The 13,526-nt window shown below is 37.1% G+C and overlaps 1 pseudogene; it reads right to left on the bottom strand.

The window, feature by feature from the left end:
• Positions 1–5,620: 5,620 nt before the first annotated feature.
• Positions 5,621–8,590, bottom strand: LOC106009800 (proteasome subunit alpha type-1-like; annotated as a pseudogene).
• Between the last annotated feature and the right edge of the window lie 4,936 nt (positions 8,591–13,526).

The following is a 13,526-nucleotide window of genomic DNA, read 5'->3' on the forward strand; positions in this document are numbered from 1 at the left end:
ATATACCTGAAAAATGAAAATAGGGACTTCACAATTCCTGAGAACAATATCATAAAAATACAAATGAATAATAAATTCTAAAAATGTAAATGATGGATACAAAGTCATCAAAATGGTCAGGCTTTATAAGGGAAAAAAATCTGTTCGTGGCTCTTATAAAAAACAAAGAAAGCCTTGGAGGATTTGTATTCAGGCAGATACACTTAGATTTCACTTTTGTGGCATTTCCCAATAAGGAATCAACTATCCATCCATAAGGCAGAGGGTCTTATGTCAAAGAATAATGACCTCTGAAAATGTGAACTTAAACAAAAGAAATGTTTTCCATTTTTTGATCATTCTTTTTGAGTACTGTCATTTAGCTGGAATTTTGTATGTCACAGAATATTTTGAGAACCAGCATTTAAATAAACAATTTGAAATTTAGTAGATGTTTCTTGGCCATCCATGAGATACACCTTATTGTATTGGCTTGGTCCCTTTCAACAGTGAAACGTATTTTAAATGAATAGAACATAGGAACAAATGTCATAATACAGGTACGTCCCCGCTGACACCTGGGGTCCCCGATCATGTATAATATGGGCAACAATAAATTGTGCTGCAAAATTCCACTCTTTCTGTGCATCCAGAAAACTCCCCAAGATATTCATGAATTCCTGAATGTGGAGGGAGCCAGAGGAGAGGGGCTTGCATTCTTATGGTCACTTGTACCTCAGATGTAGTTCTAGTCTGCCTTGTTTTTCTCTGCATGTTACACCTACAAAGCACACACGAATGGAATTTATTCATACTCAGAGAAGTATGAGAAGAGGTGGAGAAGGGACTTGCAGAGCACTAACAAGCAAAGTCCTGTGGCTGCAGAGCCCCTTAGGGTTTCTTTAGCACATGACATACCCTTAGCTTGTCCCTTGTTATCCCTGTACACTCTCATGCTCCATGGCCCTGTCTCTTCTGTCCTCTCCCCTTTTCTTTGTAAGCAAAATGAAGTAATCTTTCCTGGTCTCCTACAGAGCAGCAAGGCCATTCTTTGCTGCCTTTGAATTTCTACCCCTCTCCTCTCCTCAGGCTTTTTCCATTAAGATATCCCAAGACCAGGGCATTCCCCTTAAAACAGCTTTTTCCCCAAAATATAACTTGCTTCAGGAAATTGCGAGAAGTTTTTAAAAAGTCACTTGAACATTAAAAAAGGTTTTAATTCACGAATGTGTCCTAAAAAGAAGACAAAGAATATATTGCTAGCTTAATTGTATGTGAACATCAGAAAAGGGCAACCTTCCTACTAAATTTTAGAAATGGTTTGTGTTGGATGGTTGGTGGAGTTTTGACTTTTATTCAACGTGACTTTTGTTTTCTTTTGTGTTACATAAGTCTAACCTGATTGTATATTACCAAAATGTAGGGGAGAAGTGATGAGAACTATATTACCAATTCATAATTTTTTTCAGCTGAATATTTGGACCCTATATATAGCTATAGGTATTTTTCTTTCTTCAATTCCTACACTTTATTTAGAGATAATTTGATGCATTTTAGCAGAGCCAAATTTTCCTTCCTTAGTAGCCAATTAACTATGTTTGATGTTAAATGTACTTTTAAGATTTAGTTATTGAGAATTGTGCTCCTATAAACAAGGATATGTAGGTATCACTATTATTTGATGTCTTTAACCCTTTCAGGAAGATATGTTGAAGGGGAATATTTGGGTCAAATGGAATTTTGCTGATCACAGATGAATGAATATAGAAAATGGAGTGTGGAATACACAGTGGAGTACTGTTGTGTAATACAGAAGGATAAACCTGACTCATCTGTAGGAAAATGAATACATCATGAGATCTTAACCTTAAGTGAAATAAATCAGACACACAAGCTTAAATACAGCATGGTTTCTCTTATCTGAGAAACTCCAAGTATAAATGAAGAGTAAAATAGAAGATAGATAATAAGAAGTGGGGAGACAGATTTTGTTCAAAAGGGAAAGGGGTCAAGAGATGAAGGAAAGGGTGAGGGAGGGGAAGGAAAGGAGATAAAATAGAATTGAGATGTTATGTACATGTACCAACTCCCCACAAAGAATGTAATCATAATGTAATGCAAACATGTATTAATAAAATATGAAAACTGGAAAATATACTTTCAATAACACTCTACTTTCTTTTGTTTGTCTTAATTATGGTTTTATTATTATTTTCAAATTTACTCTGAGCAGGAGCTAAAGGCTGTTATGCCTCAGTGATGGTGACTGGCACAGAGTTTGATGCTTTGCCAAGTGCCAATCATTCTCCATTTATTGAATTTTTGGCTATTGCAAAGTATCAACTTTAAAATGCTGACTTCAAGAATCAGTGACAGTTATTTATTCTGTGCTACACAGAAAAGCATTTGAATTACATGGCATTTTTCTGGAGAAGAAGTATTTTTATTTTTGCTCTTGAAAATGTAAGTCATCAGCAATATGTGTATCTCACTGGAAGCTTCCAAATGGCTTGGATGTAATTGTTTGGACATATGTATGATGTCCTCCTTTTTTTGTCAATTGATATATCCTGCAATACTAAGCTAGATTTGCCAATGCTGTGATTTTTTCCTGTTTCCTATCATTCTTCATCTAGTTTATGATCCCAGAGGCAAAGAGATGATAATTTTAGTCTCATAGCAAAAAGAGGTACAGAAATGTAAGGTCTACATGGAACCAGTTTAGTTTCTGAGATGTTTTCCAGTATTAGGTTGTGGTGGCTGTTGAGAGATTGGTTGGATATCTTGTATTATTTGTAGCACGCTCGTTAACTTTAATTTTATGGCCCACTTTTACAAACTGATACATATTTATTAACCATAATAAATTGTCCATCCTCAATTTCTTTTCTTCTTCTCCCTGCTCCCCTTCATCCCCCTGGAGGGAGGACAGCCCTTTGTCCCCTTACCCTGAAATTGTTCAAACTAGCCAAGGTACAGCTATGAATCCTTTCCATGGAAACCATGGTACAAGCACATTCCCTCCCTCTCCTGCCCAGTGCTTCCCTGAGTGGCCCTTGGCTGTGTGGCTTCCTCCTCTTGGGAGCTGTGGAGACAGACTGTCCTTCTATGGTAACTCTCTGCTGAACAGTTGGCATCACCATGCTGGAATAATAATAAAATCTACATTTTAAAGTAGATCCTTCCCCTCCTCCCCCTCTCCTCCCCCTCCATCTCTTCCTCCTCCTCCTCCTTCTGGGACTGGGAATCAAACACAGGGGTACTTTATGACTGAGATATATCCTAGCATTTTTTGTTTTATATTTTGAGACAGTTTGAGACAGGGTTTTTTTCTGGTTCTTTATTTTATGAAAAAATAAAATAAAATTTCATAACAAAATAATAAGGGAATTACAATAGTCAATGCACTATGTAGTGATTGTTACCATAAAGTAGTTTCTCAGAGTACAAGACATAAACCCAAAAGATTGTTACAAAAAAGAAACAAACAGGTAAAACAAAAAACTTTATTTAAACTAGTAGTATAAGTACTACATATACTATAATATATAAGTATATAAGTATATACTATAATATTATAAGTACAAATTATATTGGAATATTTTTGAAACTATGGAATATGTAATTTGGGAAAGTGTTTGAACATCTACCTACTTCCTATTTATTTCTCTTCTATTTTTCTCTTTATTTGTACATATAGGAAGTTCACCTGGGAGACTGAGATGCCAGACACGGGTGAAGGGCAAGAAGACCCAGCACCCAACATGTGTTACTTAGCTCTAAATCTTGAGGATTCATGTCCTTTGGAAAGGAAGTTACAGCTTTGTCTTTCATCCTGCAAATACTTGCAAGAAATGTAGATGAATCTGGTCCCATGCTGGAGCCCCAGTGTTAGCATAAATAGATGTCTCTACTCTCATGGAGCTTACATTCTTCTGGGGTGGAGGATAATGGAATCACAGTAAAGAAATATGCATTTAAGCATGTTTTGAAAACTGCAATAAAGTTAACTAATAGGATCTGAGATTGGAAGCAATTAAAAGAGTTAATTAATCCGGTGATTACAGAAGGTTGGTTTGAATACTGAGCCTTGAAGCTAAGATTTAAAGTATGGCAATGAGACTACCATCAAGATACCTGGGGGTTGGGTGTTCTAATTTTAGAAGTATTGTGCATTTAAGTCTGTGCCCATGCTCCAACATGGGAAGGAGCTGGGCACACTCTATGAGCTGAAAGGAAAGGGAAAGCCCAGTGGGAAATTCCTGAGCAGGAGACAGGAAATAAGGCTGTGAGGTTGGGCTGGAGAATTCACAAAGATCATGCTGTGCGGGATCCTGTGACCACTTGAAGGAGTTTGGCTTCTGATACAAAAGGTATTCAATGCTTCAAATCAGGAGAATTCCAAGGAAAGTGTCTTAGTCACATTCTTGTGGCCCACATCCACAACTTACAGGAAGGGAGGTTTATTTTCGCCTACAGTTTCAAAAGTTTCATTCAGTCCACGGTTGGCAGGTTCAAACAGGAATGGGATGGCGGAAGGGGCTGGCCCAGTGGAAAGCTGTTCACCTCAAGATGACCAGTAAGCAGAGAACAAAGAGGAGTCAGGGAGGGAGATACAACCTTCCGGATCACGCCTCCAGCCACCTGCTCCTTCCAGGGCCCTATCTCCTAACTGCACACTCAGCTGCTGAGCTCATTAGTGGCTGAATCCCACAATGACTCTGACAGCCTCACCCCCTCAGAGCTGCAGAGTTTTGGAAACATTCTAGATTTAAACCATAATAGTGATCATCTGTGAGTTTTAAGAGATCATTGTGGTCTCTGCATGCAGAAGAAATGGGACTGAGACACAAGCAAGAACCAAACCAAGGAGATGGTGAATCCTTGAAGTGGGGTTTGAGCAGTGGGAGTGATGAGAAATGGATGCATCCAGAATAGGCTGTGCAAGTGAAGCAGCGGGATTTCCTGAGGGATTGAATCTAGGGTAATGACAGATCAGAAGTTAAGGTCAACTGTTAGGATGTTGATTTGAGTAACAGGATTTTGGTGGTGTCATTTGTAATTTAATAACTATGTGCTTTAGTTTGAAAGCCCACATTGTTTCCAAATATGGATTTATGCTCTGGCTCTTAGAGGCTGCCCACTTACATATTCTAATAAAATTCTTTAGCTTTTACTCTCTCACACCTAATAATATTATAACTTGCTAATTTTACATTTTTAAATATTTTACCCACTTTATTTAAAAAATGTTTCTGGAGCTCTCTTTCTGTTAATTTTCTAACTGCTGTGGCTTTGGTTATGCTTCATTTCACTAATATCCTTTATCCGATTTTCATCTGCTCAGTGATATTTAGTTTTTTTCCATTGGTTACCTTAAACTTTTTATTCTTGGGATGTGTCTTTTAATTTTGGTTTTCACTCTTTCAAGTATGTTTTCATTTCTTTTAGTTTTTTTTATCTTTTTAGTATTTAGTATATTGTTTTTTTCAAAGGAACTTTTCCTAATAAGCTTTCTTTCTTTTTATTTCTTTATTAGTACACGTTTGCCATACATGATGTTTATATTCCTTGTGCGGAGTTAGTACATGGGCATCTTCGTTCCTTTTTTCATCCCCTTTCTCTCCCTTTCCTCTATCTCTTTTTTTTTTTTTTTGAAGTGAAACACTTTTATTTTACAGTTGTCTTTAAAACTGCAAAGACACCATTTTCTTCATATAAAAACAATGATATACCTATACTTTTTAGAAAATGATTACACAGGCCCCCTTAAAGAAAAATGCACCTCATTATAGGGTTTCAGAGAGGTTGGTTGGAAAAAACATATCTGGACTGATTCCTAAGATATACCATTCAATACTGCAACTTTTGGTTCATAGTACAGATTACTGTCATCAGTACGTGTTCCTGCATTCTGACATATTTGATGATACATATAGCGACTGGTTTATTAATGTTCCAATGGTTCATCAGCTTTTTCTACAGGTTCATCAGCAGGTTGTGCAGGCTGTGCCTTTCTTTGTGGTCTTTCTTCAAGATCTTCCAGGAATGGAGAGACATCATCATCATCATAGATTATGAATTCCAAGTCTTTAGCAATAATTCCAATGAAACATTCTTTTTTTTGGGGGGGGGGTACCGGGGATCGAACTCAGGACCTAACGCTTGCAAGGCAGGCATCAGAACCACTAAGCTAAATCCCCGGCCCAATGGAAACATTCTTGGTAGTTTGGTCTTGCTCTGCAGGAAGTGTCTCTCGTAAGGCACGCAGCCCATGCTTAACCAGTTCATTTAAATTGCACTCCATAAATTCAGACATATGTCTCTCCAAGTAAGTACGAGCTGATTGAGAACGGGCTCCAATAGACATAGCTCTGCAGTCAAAATAGTTAGCAGACTGACAGGTCTGGAAAATGTGAGGGCTTATATCATCGTAACCAGCAATAAGCAGCCCAACACCATATGGTCTCCGGCCATAATGCTGTGTTGGTATCTGGGTCTTGCTTCCAATTAGAGATACAAGACGAGACAACAAGAAGTGGTCTGTCAAATACAAATCTGGAATCCAAACACTCCTGTCGCACAAAATTACATAAGAGTCTAGCATCAGCAGTAAGTCAGGCAATAGAGATACCAATGTGGTTGTCAACATGGAGAATTTTTTTCTGGTGAGCTGCAAGCTCTGACTGTGTCCTCTTCAATGCAACCAACACTGCATGGATTTTTGATTTCAGACCAACTGCGGCAGAAGCTTGTTTAACAGCTTCCATTGCATATTTAATTTGATGAATCCTGCCCTGAGGGCTCCAAACAGTGATGTCATTGTCATACTGGTTGCGAAATATAGTTTGGCCAGACCAAGCTAACAGCACAGCGGTCAATTCAGGAGAGCTTTCTTCCATCTCTTGGTCCCCTATTCCATCTGGGAAAGACCTATCTCCCTGCTCTCTATTATCTATCTCTTATTTTGCTTTTCTATTCATAATTTAGGTTTATGATTTGCCTTATTAAATAGCTGGTAGTATCAGTGGATGTTATACAGATACCTTTTTTGTTAGCCCATCTTTTAAACAAAAGGACTGTATTTTTACTCTAGGAAAAGCCCTGTTACAGACCTGCTTATGCTTACATCATTACAAATAACCTATGTTTCTATCCATTCCCATCTATGCTTAATGGTAAAGAGAACAAGAGACACACAGAGCAGAACGACTTCACAGCAGAAATATGCCTTCATGGGTGACAAACAAAATGCTAGAAGAGTCTGTGAGGCACAAGAAATGACAAGATCTGCCATCACTGCACATTTGACAAAATTTGTAGTATTGTACTGCCATACTGTGATTATAATAAAAATAATGATAATGGTGATAATAGTCATAGACATTATTTATTAAGAACTTAATATGTTGTATACTCCACTGTAGTTTAATATACAGTGGACCCTCAAGTTACAAGTAGCCTGACATATGAACAACTTGGGTTAATTAGGTTAATGGAAGATTCATCTGCCTCTTGTTATTTATAGCATGTACCCAGGTAAACATCCAGATCTCAGCAGTACTGACTTAGACCAACTTGAGTTACAACCAGCCCTTGGGAACCATTCGAGTTCATAATTCAAGGGTCCACTCTATCTTATTAGTATCATAGTTTGTTCTCACATTGTGCCTAGAGGTGGACATTATTTTAAATATATTTATAAATGAACCTAGCAGTGAAAAGCATAGACTGGAAAGTTAGCTGGACCTACTTTGACTTCTGACCCTGACAACTGCTAGTTATGTGATCTTGAATATATATATGTGCTCTTGTAAATCTTCAACTTCTGTTATATCCTTGTGTCTCAGTTTCTCTGCTTTACTCAATTTCTCCACTTTAAAAAGCAACTTGTGAAGGTACAGTGAAGATTAAATAAGTGATGCCTGGAGAACATCTTTTAAACTATGGAAGACTTCTCATTTGAGTTTACAGTATGTCATTGCTCAAACTTCCTTCTCCTTCACCTTTAAAAAATCTGCCTGACAGTGTCCTACCTTCTGAAACATGGAAGATCCTCTAGGGAAGAATTGCAGAAAAGTTATAATTGTGAGAAAAACAAACAAACAACAAACCAAACTTGCTTTCTTTGTCCACAGAGGTCAAGACGGACAGATGACAAAAGAGTATCTGGCTTCATTCTCAATCCAGATAGAGAGACCTGGGTTTATACTCTCATCTTCCCTAAATAATTACTTCCTCGGTTTGATTCTCTGAACAAGAGATAGTTCTGGAAGGTTGAGAACCTGGATGAATGGAAGAAAAGAGTCTAAAATACCTACAATTTTTTTTCTGGAAAAGTTCCTGTTTCCCTGTTTTACTATCTCTTTCCAGAACTTCTTAAAATAAATTTCTAAGTTTGTTTTGGGTATTATGCAAGAGTTTCTGCTGACCTCCAGTTCAAATATCTAAATCCTACATATTTTTCTCTATCTCTACCTGTACATAAATATGTATATATACACACAGAGAAGGTCATGTGCCTCAGTCCATTAGAACTGCTATAATAACATACCATAAATGAGGTAGCTTAAAAATTATAAGCAAAATATTATTCCTTATAGTTATGGAGGCTGGAGGCTGGGAAGACTAAGATCAAGACCCGCAGATCTGGTGTCTGCTGAGGGCCCTGGTTCCTGGTAGTCATCTTCTCCCGGCATCCTCACATGGTAGAAGAGGAAAGACAACTCTCTGGGGCCTCTTTAATAAGGATACTAATCTCATTCATAATGACTGCTCTCATGACCTAATCACAGCCCAAAGACGCATACATGTGTGTGCATATTTGTCTATGTATCTATGTATCTGTGTATTTGTCTATTGCAGTATAAATTATAGACTTTTGCCTCAAATAAGTCGTATACTTATTGGTCTCTCAAATAAACTTCATTTAGTAGTGGGCCAGGGGTATAGATTTCTCTGGTCCATGAGTGATTCTTTTATTTTGTGAGCCCTACCTTCATGGTTAAAAATGGCCCGACTCCATCACATTTTTTCCAAATTTTCAAAGTTAAAAAAATGAAGTATAAGATAAGTAGCCTGATTTAAGGGTATAGTCTGGAGCACGCGTGCATCACTTTTGCTCATATCTCACTGGTAAGGATTTACTCACTTGGCTACACCTAGCCATACTGGAGGATGAGAAATCCAGTTCTTCACTGAATAGAATGCCTGAATACATTTTAAGAGATGCTCTAATTAAAAGAAGGGTTGGATAGAGGCAGTATTAGGGGACAATTACTCCTCCTTGTTAGTAAGAGGAGATAGTCCCAAGAAGAGAAGGTCTCTGCAGTTCATTTAAAAACTAAAGAAGTTTACAATACAATTTTTCAGTTAGGCTTTTTTGAATTAGGCTCATTGGAATTTCTGTAACATGTTAATCTTATAAAAACAACAAGAATTCAGTATGATTCTCTTTACTTACACTCTATGAAAGTCAGAAACTATGCTGAGCACTTAAGACGCATTATTTATTTTCTAAAACTCTACATACTAGAAATAATTTTCTCTTCAAATCTGAGGTTTTGAGGGGTTAAGTTAGAGCACATACAGCTAATAAGTAGAGGAGACAAGATTTAATATAACCTCAGTGCTATCCTACAGCATTCCCAGCATATCATGTTATCCACATGAATCCCTTTTTCCACCCCAGGATTACAGAAAAATTATTATACTTATTCTTTCTTTCTCTCTCTTTCCCATGGCCACATCTCTACTAAGGTTCTGATGCATGTTCCCCATGAACCTTAGACATCAAAGTGATAGCAGCTTCCCATTGCTGACAGCTTCTGGATGCTTCACTATACTTATTGTTTTATATAGCCCTGTTCACATTTCTGTGGTGGTGGGGGGACCTTTCACCAAATGTTTCTTAATAAAATACTTTGGGCACATTGTTTCCTGTTAGGATCTTGAATATTAAACTGGGTTATTGTCAGTGCTTTGACATTTTGATCATCTAGATATATTTCTCAATTGCCTGTTACAATGTGTGTGAATCATCCTCAAATATTTTTCCTGCTGACTGATAGTGTCTATAGTGTCCCCAAAACAATCAGCTCAGTTTTCTTCAACAATATTGTTCACGAGCTGTTCTTACTCTTTTGACTCTTCAGAGAGACTTAACTACTTGCTAGCTAAACGTCCCATAACAAAGAACACTTTAGCCATTTTACAACTTTTGTGGTCTGGAAAGTCCTCAAATTTCATGCCACCTTTTTTCTTTATAAACCATAAAATTAGGTTTTCTCAATATCTTGCATAAAGAATAAGCATATATTAAACCCAAATATTCTGTTCCCCCTTAAAGATTCCATTATCTTTCAATTTATAGTAAACTAATCACAAAATCAATGAAGGTCTGTTATTCTTCTTTTCATTGTTAACACAAGCCAGGAAATATTTGTCTGAGTTTTGTGTGCTTGACATTGATATTTATGGAATTTACTACTACTACTGCTGCTGCTGCTGCTAATAATAATAATAATAATAATAATAATAATAAGTGACTGTTATTATTGAGTTTCTTTTATGTGTCAAGCAATGATCTAGACTTTTATGTATCTTCTCATAGAGTCCTTACAATAACCCTTTAAGCAGTGTTATACCCATTTTACAAATGAGGAACCAGAGTGCTAAAGTGTTCCAATTACTTGGCCAAGTTAATTTGTAAGCGGAGGATCTAAAATTTAATCCTGGGTTATTAAAAAAACCTTAGTAAGCTTACCATTGCATTTTAAAAATTACTCTATGAAGAGAGAATTTGGGGACAAAGCAGATGAAAATATTGCATATATTACATAAAATAGCCTTCTGGCTTCTTTTAGCACAATACCTATCAGTAGCTTTTTTGGTTTGTTTGTTAGTGACTCGATACTACTGTCATATAATTGATATTAACTGAAAGAGGGATGGCTTTCCGCAACAAAGAAGCAAGTAATGCACCCTCGTGATTATCTACTTGATTGCATAGCTTTATTATAAAAAGTTAGGATTGGCTTCTATGGAAAATTGTTCTTCAGAACTACACTGAAAATAGTGTCTCAGTGCTAATTATATTAAACTAAAATCCTTGTCTTTGGCAGGCATTTTATGACATCCAAAAGTCTGTATTGCATAATTGCATAAAATAAGTCAACTAGTGCAGTTAATTTTGCAGTTAATTGTTCCTGCAGGGACACAGGAAATCCATGCTCTTTATGATGATATTATCCACTGGAGGCATTCCTGTAATTCTGAAGACACTGGTGGAATATTGGTACACCTGCTTTGAACCGTTTCCAGATTGGAATGTTTGGTGTAGATCTCCAAGGACCCCATGCAGTTGGTTCAGGTGCTAGAGAAGATGCAGAGCTGATTCCAGGAGTAAATTCTGACTTTGTCAACAGGGTTTAGGTGGCCTGTATCCAGGCAAAGTTGATGTAATCTCCCATTTCCAGTGGGCACGGCAGTCATAGCAACAAACATTTATTGAGCACATCTTTTGGCAGGCATCATGCTAGGTTCTGGTTGAGCTCCTTCAATGCCAAACTTGCCATCTGTTCTCCTGATTACATAGCAGAAGTGTTCACAATCAGCCAGCACTAGACAGTCCTCACCTCCTGCTCCACATCAGAGGGTGCAGCCAGAGAGGGAAGCCTCCAGTGGTTTGCTCTTCAGTTCCCATCAATGCCCAGCTGAGATAAGTGATAGAGGAAATCATTTACACAGTGTTCATCCTCTCACTCTTCCAGTCATCTGGCATTTGATGATAAAATCACATTAAAGTGGGTCCTTGCACTTCACAAAAGTACATTTTCATATATGCCCTGGCTTGTGTTTTAATTTTTTTTTTATTTTTTTGGTACTGGGGATCGAACTCGGGTCCTTGCACTTATGCAGCAGGCGGTGAAACCACTGAGCTAAATCCCTGCCAAGGCTTGTGTTTTTTAAATCAACAGTTATTAGAAATACAGCAGTTTAAAATTTAATGCTTCATTTACTAACTACAAAAATTTCGAATGTCTTAACACAGTAAAACCTAAGAGTTGTCCACAGGTAGAGAGTGCTGTGTACTAGAAGATGTTAGATAGCCTCTGTTATCACCACTGGGCTTGCTGCGCAGCCGGCAAGTGTGATCTGAGGACACAGAGGGGCAGTGCTGGAGTCTGCCGGCAAAGCCAAGGATACTTTTTGAGCACTTGGCATTTATATTTGAAGGATGCATGGGAGAAATGGTGGGGAGAAGGAGAGGAAAAAATGTTATTGCAGAGGATGGAGCATGTACCCAGGCACTGAATCTCATGGAGAAACCTGAGATGTTCATAAGGGGAAGAATTCAGCTTAGCTTCCTCTGGTATCAAAAAACAGGACTGGGAAGATTGGTGCAACCAACAGTGAAGGCATTTATGGTCCACGATAAATGGAGTTTTGATTTTACCTTAGTCACTAGAAGATACTCTAACAAGCAGTATGCTATATGGTGATAAATAAATGGCAGGGAAACAGTTAAGTGAAAAGGTTAAATAACCTGGTTAGCTACTAGGAGGAGTGAAAACTTGAACTGGTTGGATTCAAGAGACATTTGTCTAATAGCATTTATTTGGAGACAGAAGTTTTATGGGTAATAAAAAACCAAAAACATTATCGATTTTATATCAGTCTGTCCATCTAAAATGTCATGTAAGGCATTTTTTAGACTACTGTGCTAAGAAAAGCTTTGTTTCTTCCAAGATTCTGGCTCAGAATCAAATTTCAAGCCCAATCACGGATAACATTTTGAGACATATTTATAACTTTTTCTGTGTGCTTGATTTTTATTATATTCTACCATGCTATATAATTTTATTTCAAGTTGCTTTCTTAGGAACATGAGGTGGGGCATATGAAAAGTAATTATAGATATAACTATAAATATAACAATATATACATATATGTGCACCACATATATGTATGTACACATTGGAATTTGTGAGCTGGGTCTTTTCTTGGCATATACAATGTATTTTATGTAACTGACTGAGACATAGTACTGGAAAAAAAAAACTAGGATTTTTCCTGGGTTCTGTGGCACATTCACTCTGGATGTAGAGCCCTTAAGAGTAAAAGCCTTCATTTATTTGAACTTCTTGGGCACCTGGCCAAAAGGGAGTCCTAACAATAGATTCTTATATATATCTCAGCCTAGCAGTAGATTCTTATATTATATCTATCTATCTATCTATCTATCTATCTATCTATCTATCTATCTATCTTAGCCTAACAATAGATTCTTATCTATATCTCAGCCTAGCAGTTATCTGGCCTTTTAAACAAAGTAATACAATTATGTTATATTAGTGATCAGGTAGCATACATAGTAGAGTAGAAAGAATATAGGTTTTGGAGTCAGGTCTGCCTGATTTCAAGATCTGGAAGGAACTTTGTTGATAAACTGAAAGGCCTTGGCATGTTCCTTACTCTCAAACTTTAATGCCTTTATTTTTTTCTCTTTTTATATTTTATGAAAAAACCCACAAAATTTCATAACT

This window comes from Heterocephalus glaber, unplaced genomic scaffold (genome assembly GCF_053883595.1).
Source record: "Heterocephalus glaber isolate CG9 unplaced genomic scaffold, H.glaber_assembly_v1.0 deba00001509, whole genome shotgun sequence".
NCBI classification, from domain to species: Eukaryota; Metazoa; Chordata; class Mammalia; order Rodentia; family Bathyergidae; genus Heterocephalus; species Heterocephalus glaber.